The sequence below is a fragment of the Buteo buteo genome, chromosome 24 (genome assembly GCF_964188355.1).
Source record: "Buteo buteo chromosome 24, bButBut1.hap1.1, whole genome shotgun sequence".
In the NCBI taxonomy this organism is placed as follows: Eukaryota; Metazoa; Chordata; class Aves; order Accipitriformes; family Accipitridae; genus Buteo; species Buteo buteo.
In genome coordinates, this window is record NC_134194.1 from 12,878,935 (window position 1) to 12,891,393 (window position 12,459).

At 51.0% G+C, this 12,459-nt stretch overlaps 1 protein-coding gene across 1 annotated transcript in view; it reads left to right on the plus strand.

Moving 5' to 3' along the window:
- Positions 1-545: 545 nt before the first annotated feature.
- Positions 546-12,459, plus strand: part of HTR4 (5-hydroxytryptamine receptor 4) — a 143,116-nt gene continuing 131,202 nt past the window's right edge. Inside the window, exon 1 of the mRNA XM_075056395.1 lies at positions 546-854. The gene's annotated coding sequence lies outside the window, so the exon portion shown is untranslated. The remainder of the gene's footprint in view (positions 855-12,459) is intronic.

The following is a 12,459-nucleotide window of genomic DNA, read 5'->3' on the forward strand; positions in this document are numbered from 1 at the left end:
TATTTTAAAACTTCAGCTGATGAGCTGGTTGTGGTGCCCACCTCTGCCAAGACCGAGGTTTGTTAAGGGTCACAGGGTCAGATTTTCAGCTGCCAAAGCTCTAATGATGTCAAAGGAACCGGGCTGACACTGCAAGTGAAAAACGCGCTTGCGGCGTGGCTCCACTTCCCTTCTGCTATTTTCGCACACAAACAAACGGACAAACGCGCAAACCCCCCAAGCTGGCTTGCAAAAGCCGAGAGGGAGAGAAACCTTTCCCAGGATCAAGGGGGATTTGCCCTCTCCAAAGCGCTCAGACAAAAACTTGGAGGACGGGGGTCGGAGAGCGCTCCGGGAGCCGGCTGAGGGATGAGGCTGCCGGGGGGGTCGGGCAGAGCCACCCCCCACCTGGGCAAGGCAGGGCAGGGCAGGGCAGGGCAGAGGCGCAGCCCCCCCCGGCCTGGCCCCGGGCGCATCGCGGCGGGACCGACCCAACTTTTCTCGGCTCGGGGCTGCCAAGGGAGAGCCGGCAGGAGCGGGGGGGGGGGTGGCGGTGCGGGGCCGGGCAGCCCCTCTGCTCCCGGGGCGGGGCGGCAGCGGGGGCGGATTCTCTCCGCGGCCGCGGAGCGGCGGGGCGGGGGCAGCGCTCCCTGCGCTGCCGCCGCGCCTCGGCAGGCAGCGCCGCAGCCCCGCGGGCGGCGAGCGCCGTGTGTTGTGTGTGTGTGTGTCCCACCCCTTCCCTCCCCTCCCCGCACTGCACCGCACCGCACCGCGCCAGCATCAGCAACACCGAAAACCGGCCCGGGCGGCCCCGTCCTGCCCCGCCGCCGCGATGAGGAGGCGCGCCGGGGGAGCGGGGCTCCGGCACGGCGATGGTAAGGCAGCGGCTTCCCCGGGGCGGAGAGCACCTGGACCCCACCGGGCGGTCCAGAAGGTGGTGGTTGTGGTGGTGGGGGGGGGGGGCTCCGGCTGTGCGGCGGGGTCCGCATCCCCCCCTGCGCCCCCCGGGCGCGCCGGGAGCTTGGGGCCGCGCTGCGCCCGCAGCTCCGAGGGTCTGAGCGGAGCCGGGCTCGCCCGGCCGTTTAATTACTCTCTTGGCTCGTTGAGTGGCCGGCGGCGCTGGTGCGGGGCTGCGCCTGGGGGAGACGCGTGTGCCCGGGCCGGTGGTGAGGGGCCGGTGTAGCGAGCGGCAGCGCGGTCACGGCGGGACCTCGCTCCGCCTCGGTGCGTGGAGCGGGACGGGCGTGTGGAAGTGGGTACGGCTGTGGCACGGGCCGGTGCAGGTGGTCGCGTAGAGGCAGCTGGGGAGGTGGGGGTGCGTGGGATTGCACAGACAGCCGGCCAGGGAGAACGGTTTTTCGTCCTGGTGGTTGTTGCAGCGTGGGTGCCTGCCAGCTTCGATGCCGCTGCGCCTGTTCAACCAGCGGTGCTCAGCGAACTGCTGAAATTGTCAGTAGCGATCTGCTGGAAGGCGAGAAATGTTATTCTGGCTGGGACGGAGCAGGAGCTCGGTGCCACTGAGAAAGTTATCAGGCGGAGAAGCTCATCGGGCGCTGCAGGAGTAGGAAACTTCACTTGAGTGAAGGCACTGAAGGAAGGTGTTTTCCAGGAACGGAGCCATGGGGAGTCAGACAGCTTTGTGCTCTGGCAGTCGCATCCCAGGGTCTGTAGTGCAAAGCTTTCCCTGTCACATCCGAGCTATCCAAGCTCTGTGTCTGTTCCAGGCTCGTGTCGCTGAGGCTAAGCATTTCATCGGTGCTGAACACCGACCTTGCTCAGACTTACTCCAAAGCCGAGAGAAGTTAGCGGGAATCTTGCTCATGTCTAAGTGCTTTGGTTCAGGTACTGGGAGTGGAGCCAGTTTGTGGATCTGACGCCAGGAGAGACAGAGCTGTGTCTGTGAGTGAAAAACTAGTGTCATTTCCTCAACCCCCCGAGGCATCTTTCCTAGCTCCAAAACAAACTTCCCCCATGGAAACTTCATAGAAGGGTGACTAATTAAAACATTACACAGCTGCAAGTTTCTGCTGCTTCAGGGCAGTGAGGAAGGAGCTAGGTCCTGGTTTGCCAGCTTTAAGCTCCCAGGCAGTAATGGCAGTTGGCCTGGACTGTGCTTTGAAGTGTGTGATGTCATTATGACTTCATTTCTTTTTAAAAATAAAATACTTTTAATGGGAATAGTGCCCTGTGCTTCTTGAAGGAGAATTATTTTCTCTGTCCTGTGTTACAGCAGTTGACTATTTTTGCTTGGGATAGCAAAGGCAAGCTAGATTTTTTTAGGAGATTACTTGGATTTTGTCATTGTAGCAGTGGATGATGGATAGCCCGGTGGAGGGCAGTCTCTGGGGGAGGCAGCTCGGGATTTGCAGCAGTCTGTGCAGTACCGCTCTTTGGGGGAAGACCAGCAGTGCGGGAGCTGCAGGTGCGCCCACCCCTGCTCCCGGGCAGGGGGGACTCGGGGACCCGGCCCCCCGTGGTGTTCCCACCAGGAGGGGGAACTCCTGCCATGTGCAGGAGCAGCAGCAGCCGCCTTCTCCTCTGGAAAGCTCTTCACTGCTTTTCTGCTCTCCCAGCCTGACCTCAGCACTGTCAATACTGTCCAGTAATGCTGTTGAAAAACAAACATATGAGTGAACCTGTGTGTTTGCTTAAATAATAAGTATTTACACACTAAGGTATGTTTATCTTTTTTCTTTAAACAGTCCCCTACTGGGGATAGACATAAATAGTTTAATTTCCCCAAGACTTTGTAAACACTGATTTAAAAGTAAGAGGAGCAAGTGCACTGACTGTGCTTGTTGGCTCATTAAAGCCCTCTAGGAAGTCTCCAAATCGTACATGCAGCTCCTCTGCACCGCGTTCCTGTGAGTGCCATCAGTGGTTCTCCCCACCTCCTCCTCCCCATCCTCTGGAGCCAGCTGGCACGCCTCGAGTTTTCCACGTTTGGTCCCCTTTTCCAAGTAGTCCCTATCTCCAGGAAATCTGAGGCAGGACAAAGAGCAAGGTTCTCCTCCAGGTAAGGGTGCCTGCCAGCATGGGTCTAAGTCCTTTGGGTGAGAACTGTCTGTTTGGAGCTGGTAGAAGGGGTTGCCAGATGAATGCAAGGGAGATACAGCTTGACATGGGACAGAGGACTGCAGGCAGCGTGTGGTGAGAGGGGTGTGAAGAGGAGGAGGTGGGGAACTCCCCACCTCTCCGCTGGGGACACCTCAGGTCTCTCCTGCTTTCCACACTCCTCTGCTCCTGGGCTGGAGACAGCAGGAGGCAGTGCCTGGGGGGGATGTGGAGGACAAGGAGGAATCCAGATCCTGGTGCCGTGGTGCACTGGGACGAGGAAGGAGCTGAGCACCTTCAGGTGAGAACCACGGTGTCCTCTGTGGGGACTGACCATGCTTCCTACTGTCTCCCTGTACTGCTCACTGTAGGAGCAGCGAGCGAAGGGTACGGAGTGTATGCCAAGAAGGTGCGAGGAGGCGACATATTGCCTTGCACATCCAACTGTCACACTACACAATATGGAAATACTCGTTGTGGGTTTGTGTTTGAAACCAAAGCTGTCATTTGAATGAAAAGCAGGAGAATGCCATCCTTCCAACACTTGCTGGTGTACATGAGCAGAGGAGCCGGGTAGGATTGCCCCATGCCTGGCTTGCTTCACAGACGCAGATGCCCAGCTTGTGTAAATGGAAGTAATCGCAGTGATTTCATTGAGGAGCCACGCTGATTTAAGCTGCCTGGGGATCTAGCACAAGGACTGCAGTGCATGTTGGTATAAATACTGAGAATACTGCAGCTAAACATCTGGGCTGACTGTGTGCCAAGTCAATAGAGCCTCCTGTGTCAGGGCATGACGATCAGTAAGCTTCTGAGGGTTAAAGAAAATCTTCTCTCATGGGAAGACTACTAATTAATTATCCACTTATGTCCTCCCTAGCCCATTTGCTAAAAAAGATGGTGATGAGTGCTAAGGTAGAGACCGTCCTCTGTTCTGATGTTGTCATTCCTGTGCTTCGTTCCTCAGGTAGTCTCTCAAAAAAATTTGCAAGTCTAAGAAGACTAATACACCAAATTAAATGGTATAGATGTTTCTTTGGAAACCCAGTTGATTGCTCTAGGAAGTAGAGTTTTTCACTCTGAACACTGACTATAAGGATGCTGAAGAGCAGGGAGACCCTTTCTGATTGCCCTGCACTGATCCCCAAAATTTTCACCCTACTGGGCTCAGCTGGGGATGGCAACTTCTACCTTCAGGCCTGCACTTGTGGCCTACACTTGCCCTCAGCTCTTATCATCTCATTCCTCCTCTGCGCTGATGTAGGAAAAAAAAAAGTGTGGCATCATTTCTCACCACACATGAATTACATCTAGGGTGGGAAAGCAGGGCATTCCTTCAGGTCTCCAGAGGACTGAACACCAGCATGTTTTCTGCTCCTGCCACCTGCCTCTGTGTAGGAATAAAGCCATAGGAAAGGTAAAATGCACATTTAGCACTTAGCTTAGGGCGAGCTGCAGCTCTGAGGTTGCTGCCATGTGGGCACACGCAACCGCTGGTATTTAGCTGGGCAGGCTGCATTTAGTTGCGAAGAGTCTCATTGTGGTGCAATTTATGGGGAAGAGGGGGAAAGCGCTTCGTGGCTTTCACATGTCCTTGCACTTCTGTTTCCTGGGGTTCCCTGTTTTCCCTGGTGCATTTTCTTGTGGGGCTGCCTTTTTTCCTGAAAAAGCCGGTGGTTGTCAGCGTGATCTAACCTTTGCCTCAGCTGGTGCAGAGGGTGGATTACCTCCCACAGGAGCCTTAATGTGTGGGTCAGGAGATGGGAGAGGGATGAGCCACGTGCTTGTTCTCTTAGCTAACGTGAAACCGAAACCAGTATTTTCAAAGCAGCTAACTTTAATCTGGTCTTGTTGTGTAATTCCATTAGACTTATTTTTATTAGAAGAAATAATCTAATTTGGGCCCCTCCTCAACCCTAATGCGTTTGAGTGGCTGCAGACACATGGGTTACACTGAGAGACCCAGCCAGCAATGCATGGTGGAAAGCAAATTACTCTGTAAGAAGACAAATTGAACTTTGGCAATTTTATGTGATTAGGGGAACAATTAGAGAAAATAGCTGGAGGTGCACTCGTGCAGTGGTTTATGCGCTGGTGGAGATGGGTGGCGGGGTGGCAGCTGCTCTCCGGGGTGGGAGTCATCCCCAAGCACGGGGCACGGTGGTGCCAGGGTGCCGCGACAGCCCACCTGGGTCCTGTCTCCAGCCTGGGATGGGAAGAGAATAGTGAAAAGCCACTTGCTGACCTTCTGCGCTGGTCACCAGCAATACAGTCTTACTCACAGGTGATCTGGGTTTTACAGAGCCATGGTTTGGTTTTGTCTGGTGCAGCAGGGGTTGGATCTGGACCTGGTGCACAAGGTCGAGCAGGGGGAGCGTTTTCTTCTGGGTTCTCCTCTTTGCTCCCGAGACCCCTGGATCTGTATTTCGTAGAGCCGAGGCAGGAGTTCAGTGCCCTGCCTTCAGTCTATCTCATCCCCACCTACTCCACCCTGCCCTCATCTCCTCCATCTGTAAAAGTACTCACACCCACAGTATTGTTTAAAGTCATTGAGCTCTGCGTAGGCTCAACACCTCCGAAAACCAGGCCTGCGTGGTCCCACTCACACATGCACCCATTCCTGGCTGCATCCCCACGCTCCCCCTGCCTCCCTCCCTAACTCGGTGCCTGTCTTCTGATCTCTGGCTGGGCGAGAGTCGTGTTCAGCCACACGCTGCAAAGCTGAAGTCGTGGTCGGTGGCTGCTGTTCAGCCTTTGCATTGCAGCGGCACGGCTTCCAGCTGCAAGCACCAGAGCTGCTGTTGGGTACGGCAGAGCAGCAGGGTAAGGACTTCATCCCAGCTTAGAGCAGGTGAAGCAAAGGGCCGGCGTGGGATGGTGGCGGGGCACTTGCTCAGCCATCTGCTCAGGCTCCGTTTGCTCAGAATCACATTGCTGTGAGGCTCGTTATTTTCTTTGACTTTTTTCCCCCCTTTCGGTTTGAGATGGCACAGACAAGTTCTGCCCTTATTATAGTTCCCATGGAGACAGATTTGATGCCGTACATTAATGGGGGGTGAGGCGCAGACAGCTCTCGCCTGGACCAGCAGTTCCCCCCGTTCATTTGCACAGCATCTCTCCCAGCGGGAACCCAAGCTCAGGGTCCTTGTCAGGTTCTTTGTCTTCAGAAACAAAACCCTAAACCATGTCTTCCTCTGTTATTCTTTGTGCGTGGGGCACAGTGAGAGCATGCTCTGGGGGCTCTGGCACCCCTGGGGACACCTGTGCTGTGGCTAGTCCTGAGTAAACTTTGACATTATCCCGTTCAGCATCTGAGCAGCCACTCTCGTAGCATCCATGAAAAGTTCACAATACTGTCTTCAAATGCAGAAGGGTTAATTTGGACTGATGGACGGCAACAAATGAATCCATCAATTTTATGGTGTACCGTGGCTGCTTTAACATTAGGAAGGTCACAGATGGATAACATTAGGATGGTCGCAGACCTTTCTCGGAGGTCTCGCTGAGAAGATTTGAAGTATGCAGTGAACGTTTGGATCCAACAAATGAACTCTTCCATGCATGAGTCCTTGCTCATCAGGCAGGAAGGTGTCCTGACTCTAGTGGGGCACCTCAGCTGAACAACAGTGTGCACGACTGGGCCCTTGTAGTGAAGTGAATGGCAAGGTGAGATCCAGGCTGGTTTCATATGGTCCAGAAAAGTTAGAGAAGAATGTTTTTGAGAATCTGCTGAAGTGCTGGCCTCTTTTATGGTGTGCCATGGCTGCTTTAACATTAGTGAAGTCAAAGCTGCCACCATTAAAGCCCTTCTCAGAGGTCCACCTGAGAGGACTTGAAGGATGCAACTGATTTTAGATGAGTGAAAGCAGTGGAACGTGCTTCCTTTTTATGGGCCCTCTGTGGGGATGTTACAAAACCATGTTTTCCCTAACAGGAAAAACTACTGAGCAAAATGTTTGTCATTCAGCAGAGAAGGGAAAAAGGAAATAAAATAACCCCCCAAAACCAGTTAATGTTGTACTCAGAAAAATAAGGTGATAGCAATGAATATAAATTAGAACATGTAGGTGTCTGATAAGGGAGGCTAAAGAGATCAGTGAAATAGTAATGAGCAGGAGGGTTAAAGATGAAGAGAAAGCATCTTCCAAGAACATCAGGAATCACTAGAATGCTATGTCTAGCATAACTTCTTTGCAGGGTTCAAATGGTAGGGTCATAACAGGAAAAGGGAGGTTTAGATTAAACTCCAGCACATGGGTTATTCTCCAAATCACCCTTTTCCCTGGCAAGAAGTACTGTCTGCCATTGCTATCACCAGACTTCCAGGTGAGAAGAAATGTTGGCCAGGTAGTCAAGGAGCATAAGTTGTCATTATAATAATACCTTGGTCTTCACCTAGTGCACTTTTTACTCTGCACACTTTACTGAAGACAGCAATGCCATTATTTCAATCTTTTAGAGAGGATGCTAAGAGAAAAGGGGACTTCTCTAAATCGGTGTTGGTGATTAGCAGCAGGACCAGTTATAAACCCCTGTTCTGCAGAGCCCCTGCTGCTTGCCTATACTCTACATTACTGTGGCACTGCACTGATTTATGCCAGTGAAAGGGGACTCATCCATGGAAAAACAGATTCCAAGTTTGAAAACCTTGCCCACCCTGAAGCTGATGGTAATATTATCACTAATTTAATCTGTGTGTTTTTTAAAGCCAGAAAAGGACTTCTCTGATTGTCTTGTCTGCTCTCCTACCTACAAAAGAAAGACACAAATAAAAGAAAAAACTGTAGGTAAGGAAATGTCTTCGTGATTAATTCCAAAATATCAGATGGGGCATAATAAAAAAGAAACAAACCAGTTGTTTTCTTTAATAATAATAGAAGACCAAAAAACCCCAAACCCTGTTTAAATCCTCACTTGACTGTGAGGATTTCCAAACAGCCCGTATAACAGTATCTGGAAGGACAGAATGAAAGGAAATGATTTCAGGCAGTGGTTTGACCCCTTCTTTGCCTTTGTGGGGCAAATTCCAGGCTGTTCCTGGGAGTTTTGTTCTGTGAGAAGACACATGGTCTTCTTCTGGTTGGTGCAGTGCCAGGTGGAGTGTGTACAGGGAGAGAAAAGAGTCAGGGCTCGCTGTGGGAGACCAGACCTCTCATGCTGCATTGTGCTTCACTTTATGAGCATGGCTGAATCAGCGGGACACCTTGGGAAGTCATGTCCCATTTACCGGGCAGATGAATAGGGACCCGCGGGAAGAAGAAAAGGGGACTCGGCACGGTGGCATCCGCGGGGGTGGGCAGGGCGCTGGAGGCTGAGTGTGCTGCGGAGGAGCTGGGTTTCTGGCGTGGGTGAGTTCCCAGAGAGGAGGCAGCCTTCAGAGCCACCCTCTTGGGCGGTGATGCCGTCCTCCCTGCCAGCCGGGCAGCTCCTTTCCTTCGCTGCCTTCCCCATCCCCGGTGCACTTTGTGCCATCGTTCACATAGGGCTGAGCTGACTTTTAAACCAAATTTAGTACAAATGTGCGTACGCTAAGCGTTAGAAACCAAAAGGTCCTGATGGACAATTAAAGAAAAACCTGTCTGTATTGAATGGATTCCAGGATTACTCTGAAGCCAGTGTTTTCTGGGATGAAACCAGGAGAGTTAACTCATTGCCACGGGGATGCTGTCCACTGGAGACATGACCTGCTTGATGTCTTAGGAGGATATCACAGCTCTGTCCTGCCTAACCTTAGGCAAATAACTGGTATCCTGCTACTGCCAGTGAGAAGAAATAGGAGAACTTCAATGCTTCAGCTTCTTGCTTGAAATGTGGCAGGAAGAGCACAGCAGCTCCCCAAGGGTGGTGGGTGCTGTTTGTCCTGCAGGACAGCACTCTGCATGCCCGTGCTGCATGTTCACCTCACAGCATTGTGTTATGCCATAAAGCCCCAGAGCATGCATGGGGAACAGACAGTTTTTTTGGCTTCAGTAGGCTACATAAATCAGTAAACACTCTGATGTGCACAGCCTTTGTGCCTGGAGGGACAAAAGAGGGAGAAAGTCAGAGGCTGGACAGGGCATGTAGCAGGTGAGTGAATATTTGGGGCTTGTAGTGCCCTTCTTAATTTTAGGAGGTTTCTAGAAGAAGAAATATTTTCTAGAAAAAGAAAAGGGGCTTTTTTTTGAGAAGGGAAAATACAGTCAACGCAGTGTGGGACACTTGTAAGGTACAAGAGACTCTTTTGGACTTGATTTGCTTGTGATATGCAGTGCTATGGGTCTGGACGCCAGCCCTCTGCCCTTGCTCTGAGGAGGGTGGGTGAGAATTTGGTGAAAGTAAAACGGGACCTGTGGCAGAGAGACCCATTGTGCAAGCTTGTAAGAGCCAGTTGCTTGAAGCCAGTTGCTGCTGGTGGAAAATGAAGTTCCCTTTCCCTCCTCCTCTTTACCTTCATCCATTTTCCATTCTGGAGTTATCCATGTTCTCGGATCTGACTTCCAGGTCATGTTGCACATGGACTTGCTCTCAAAGACACAGACAATTTAGGATCTGCAGCTTTGAAAGTCTTTCAGTAGGAGCCAGGCTAAATAATCTACCCTGTCTTTTACCGGAGGGGCATGTCAGAGAAGTGCAAAGTAAGCATCTCGTTGCTGGCATGAGTTTAAGAGCCTTCCTGGTCAGGGGAAAATCACAGGAGCTGATTAAAAACTAATTGCAAAGATGCCTTTTATGAGTGCATGATTTTCTGTGCACTCTGCTTGGCTGCATTATCTTATTGATTGGATCCCTTATATTATAACTCATGAAAGAAAACAACTAGCCCTATCTGCACTTCTGTTTACATTTAATGTAATAAATCAAGTGTTACTTGCACAATGATGATTAAAAAAGAACCAGGAAATTAGGAAATCAGAGGAAGAAGGGAATTTCTGTTCTTCTGCCCATTCAGTTCAGGATTTCCCTGATCCATCGAGTAACCATTACCACTGAAGGAGGTAACTGCTGAGAGAGGAGAACGATGGGCTCTTTGTGAGACACCATGGTGTGTGAGACCTGTGGGTGACAGTCTGTCGTGGAGTTGGGGCAAAGTGAGTGCAAATGTCTGTGAAGACCTATGTGCAAGCTCATAGAAGCAAAGCATGTCAGGCAGCCAGCACTGATCTTTGGCTCTCTACTTTCTTACATCCCTCTCTCTCCTTTCTTGTACCTGTCACAGAGCCTTGACTAAACTCCCCGTAACACCTGCAGCAATCCCTTGAAAAAGGGGCGAGGTGTTGTGCTGTGGAGGAAACCAAGTGAAGCAATTTGCCCAGGGCAGCCAAGGATCCCAAGGGCAGAGCAGAGACTGCAGTTCTGTCTTTCCATAATTAAAGCTAGTCTTTGACCCCTGAGACCCTCCTGTGTCCAGAGCTGTGATTGTCCTCAGTCTTCCAGGGCCCTTCCCTGGGCAGCAGCTGGAATGCCCTTCCTAAACGCTGAGCATGCACCAGGCTAGTTTCAATTTGCATTCTGCTTTGTACTTTGTAAAGCGCTCCAACGAGGAATATCTCCTTCCCCCATGGCTCCCTAGAGCATCAGCTCCTGTCCAGCTCTCTCTTAAACTGCATTGGCCTACGATGGGTATGAGATTGTCAGTTCAGTTTTAGGTCAGGCACTATGGGGACAGCAGAAGGAGGAACATGGGCTCTGGTCACTGGGGATTTTGCAATTCAATGCAACTTTTCTTGCATGTGATGTTTTTGGTGTCATAACCTTGTGCTTTCTTGAGGTGTCTATTTTTGATTTATATGGGCACATTAGAAATGCTGACATTGGGATTTGGGTTGGTTTTGCCTGGAATTGTTGATAACTTCTTCAACAGTGACTTTAAGGTTTTTATTCTGAAATTATCACAGTAGGGGGCCCACAGTGACATTTTAAGTTACAGTGCCATGATAATGAGATGCCAATAAACTGCCCTTAAGTTCACCATAGTATCATTGTTTGGTGTATAAAAGCTGGTTGGTAAATATACATTACATGAAAAAAATCTACTCAGCAAATTGTGCTTCCAGTGAATTACATGGGAGACATCAAAGGGAATTAGGGCTATATTAAGGTCTAGCTTCTTCAAATTAACTATTTTTTAAAAAAGAAGGATTTGGGGCAGGGACTTTTTTTCAGTGTAAGAGCTGAAATCAGGAAGGTAGAACTGTCAAAAAAAAATGAAGACCTGACTAAGTGCGTTTGCATTTGAAATGGATTAGTGCTAGCTGACAGCTTGAATCCTGAAGTCCAACCCAGCTGCAAAATGTGTTAGTCCAACCTGGCCTACTCAGGTGGAGAGAGAAAGAGCAGAACACTTGAGCATCTTTTTCACCCCTTGCCTCTCTGTTAAATTAAGATTTCCCTTTTCCTTGAGCTACCAGCTGTTGTTCCATTGCATTGCCCTTGTGAGGGCTCAATCCTGACCCAGGCCTACACTGCTGGGGATGCAGCCCACCATCCCTTTGAGCAGGCGGTGGTGCTGGATCCTGCCAGTTAGGAGCGTGGTGGGCGCTGGGATAAACAGGTCTTTGGTGGAGCGGGGAACAGCAGCTCACGCCATCCCCCTTGATCATCCACCACCATGGTCTGGGGCAGGGCTTTTCTCCTTGTATTTGAAATGAGTCATTATGCAGGCAAAACTCTTGGAAAGGAGGTGACACTGCCAGTTCCCACCTCCCCCCAGTCTATGACTGGGGCAGAAGAAATGTATAGATGGGGCTGCTGCTGGGTGAGGAGACAGCAGTGCTGGGCAGCCGTCATGGCTGGAGCAGGGGGACCGAGGTGACAGGGTGTGGGAGCTGCTCAAGTGGTGGGAGCAAAGCCTGTGTCCTTTCTTGTGAGTCCAGAGAGGTGTTTGAGAGCATGGATTAGCTCAGGGAGGATTTTGGGATGGACCCTGCACCACTGATCCTGCCATCCCTTGTACATGGGGAGGTGGCAGCTGCTTCTCAGCAGCACGAGTTCCCTCCTACCCCCTCTTGTGGGGTGCACCCACGTCCATGGTGACCCCCGTGTCTGGAGTTGGGACCCCAGGGTTTATTTTGCTTAGCCAGGACATTGTCCTTCGTTTGCTTTAAAGCTGACAAGGTCACAGGGACTGAAAAGGCACTTGGGCTGCCCTTGAGAGAGGAAAGGATCTTGGGCTAAGGAGATAAGGCAGGTAAAGCTCCAGTGCGCTCCCTGGTATCATTCATACTTCGCCAGAATGATGCACATCACAATAACTATGAGAGGTGGTAAATGAAGTAACTCCGTTAGCAAATATTGGCAGGGAAATGCTGGTGAAAGAGCAAATGCTGCACCTCGGTGCCAGGAGATGGACACTCTATTAATACTGAAAAAGTAGATAGAAGCAAAGGTGTTACATGTGGATTTTGATTTGGGTTATTATCCTTCAAGATAGTAAATGAAGGAAAA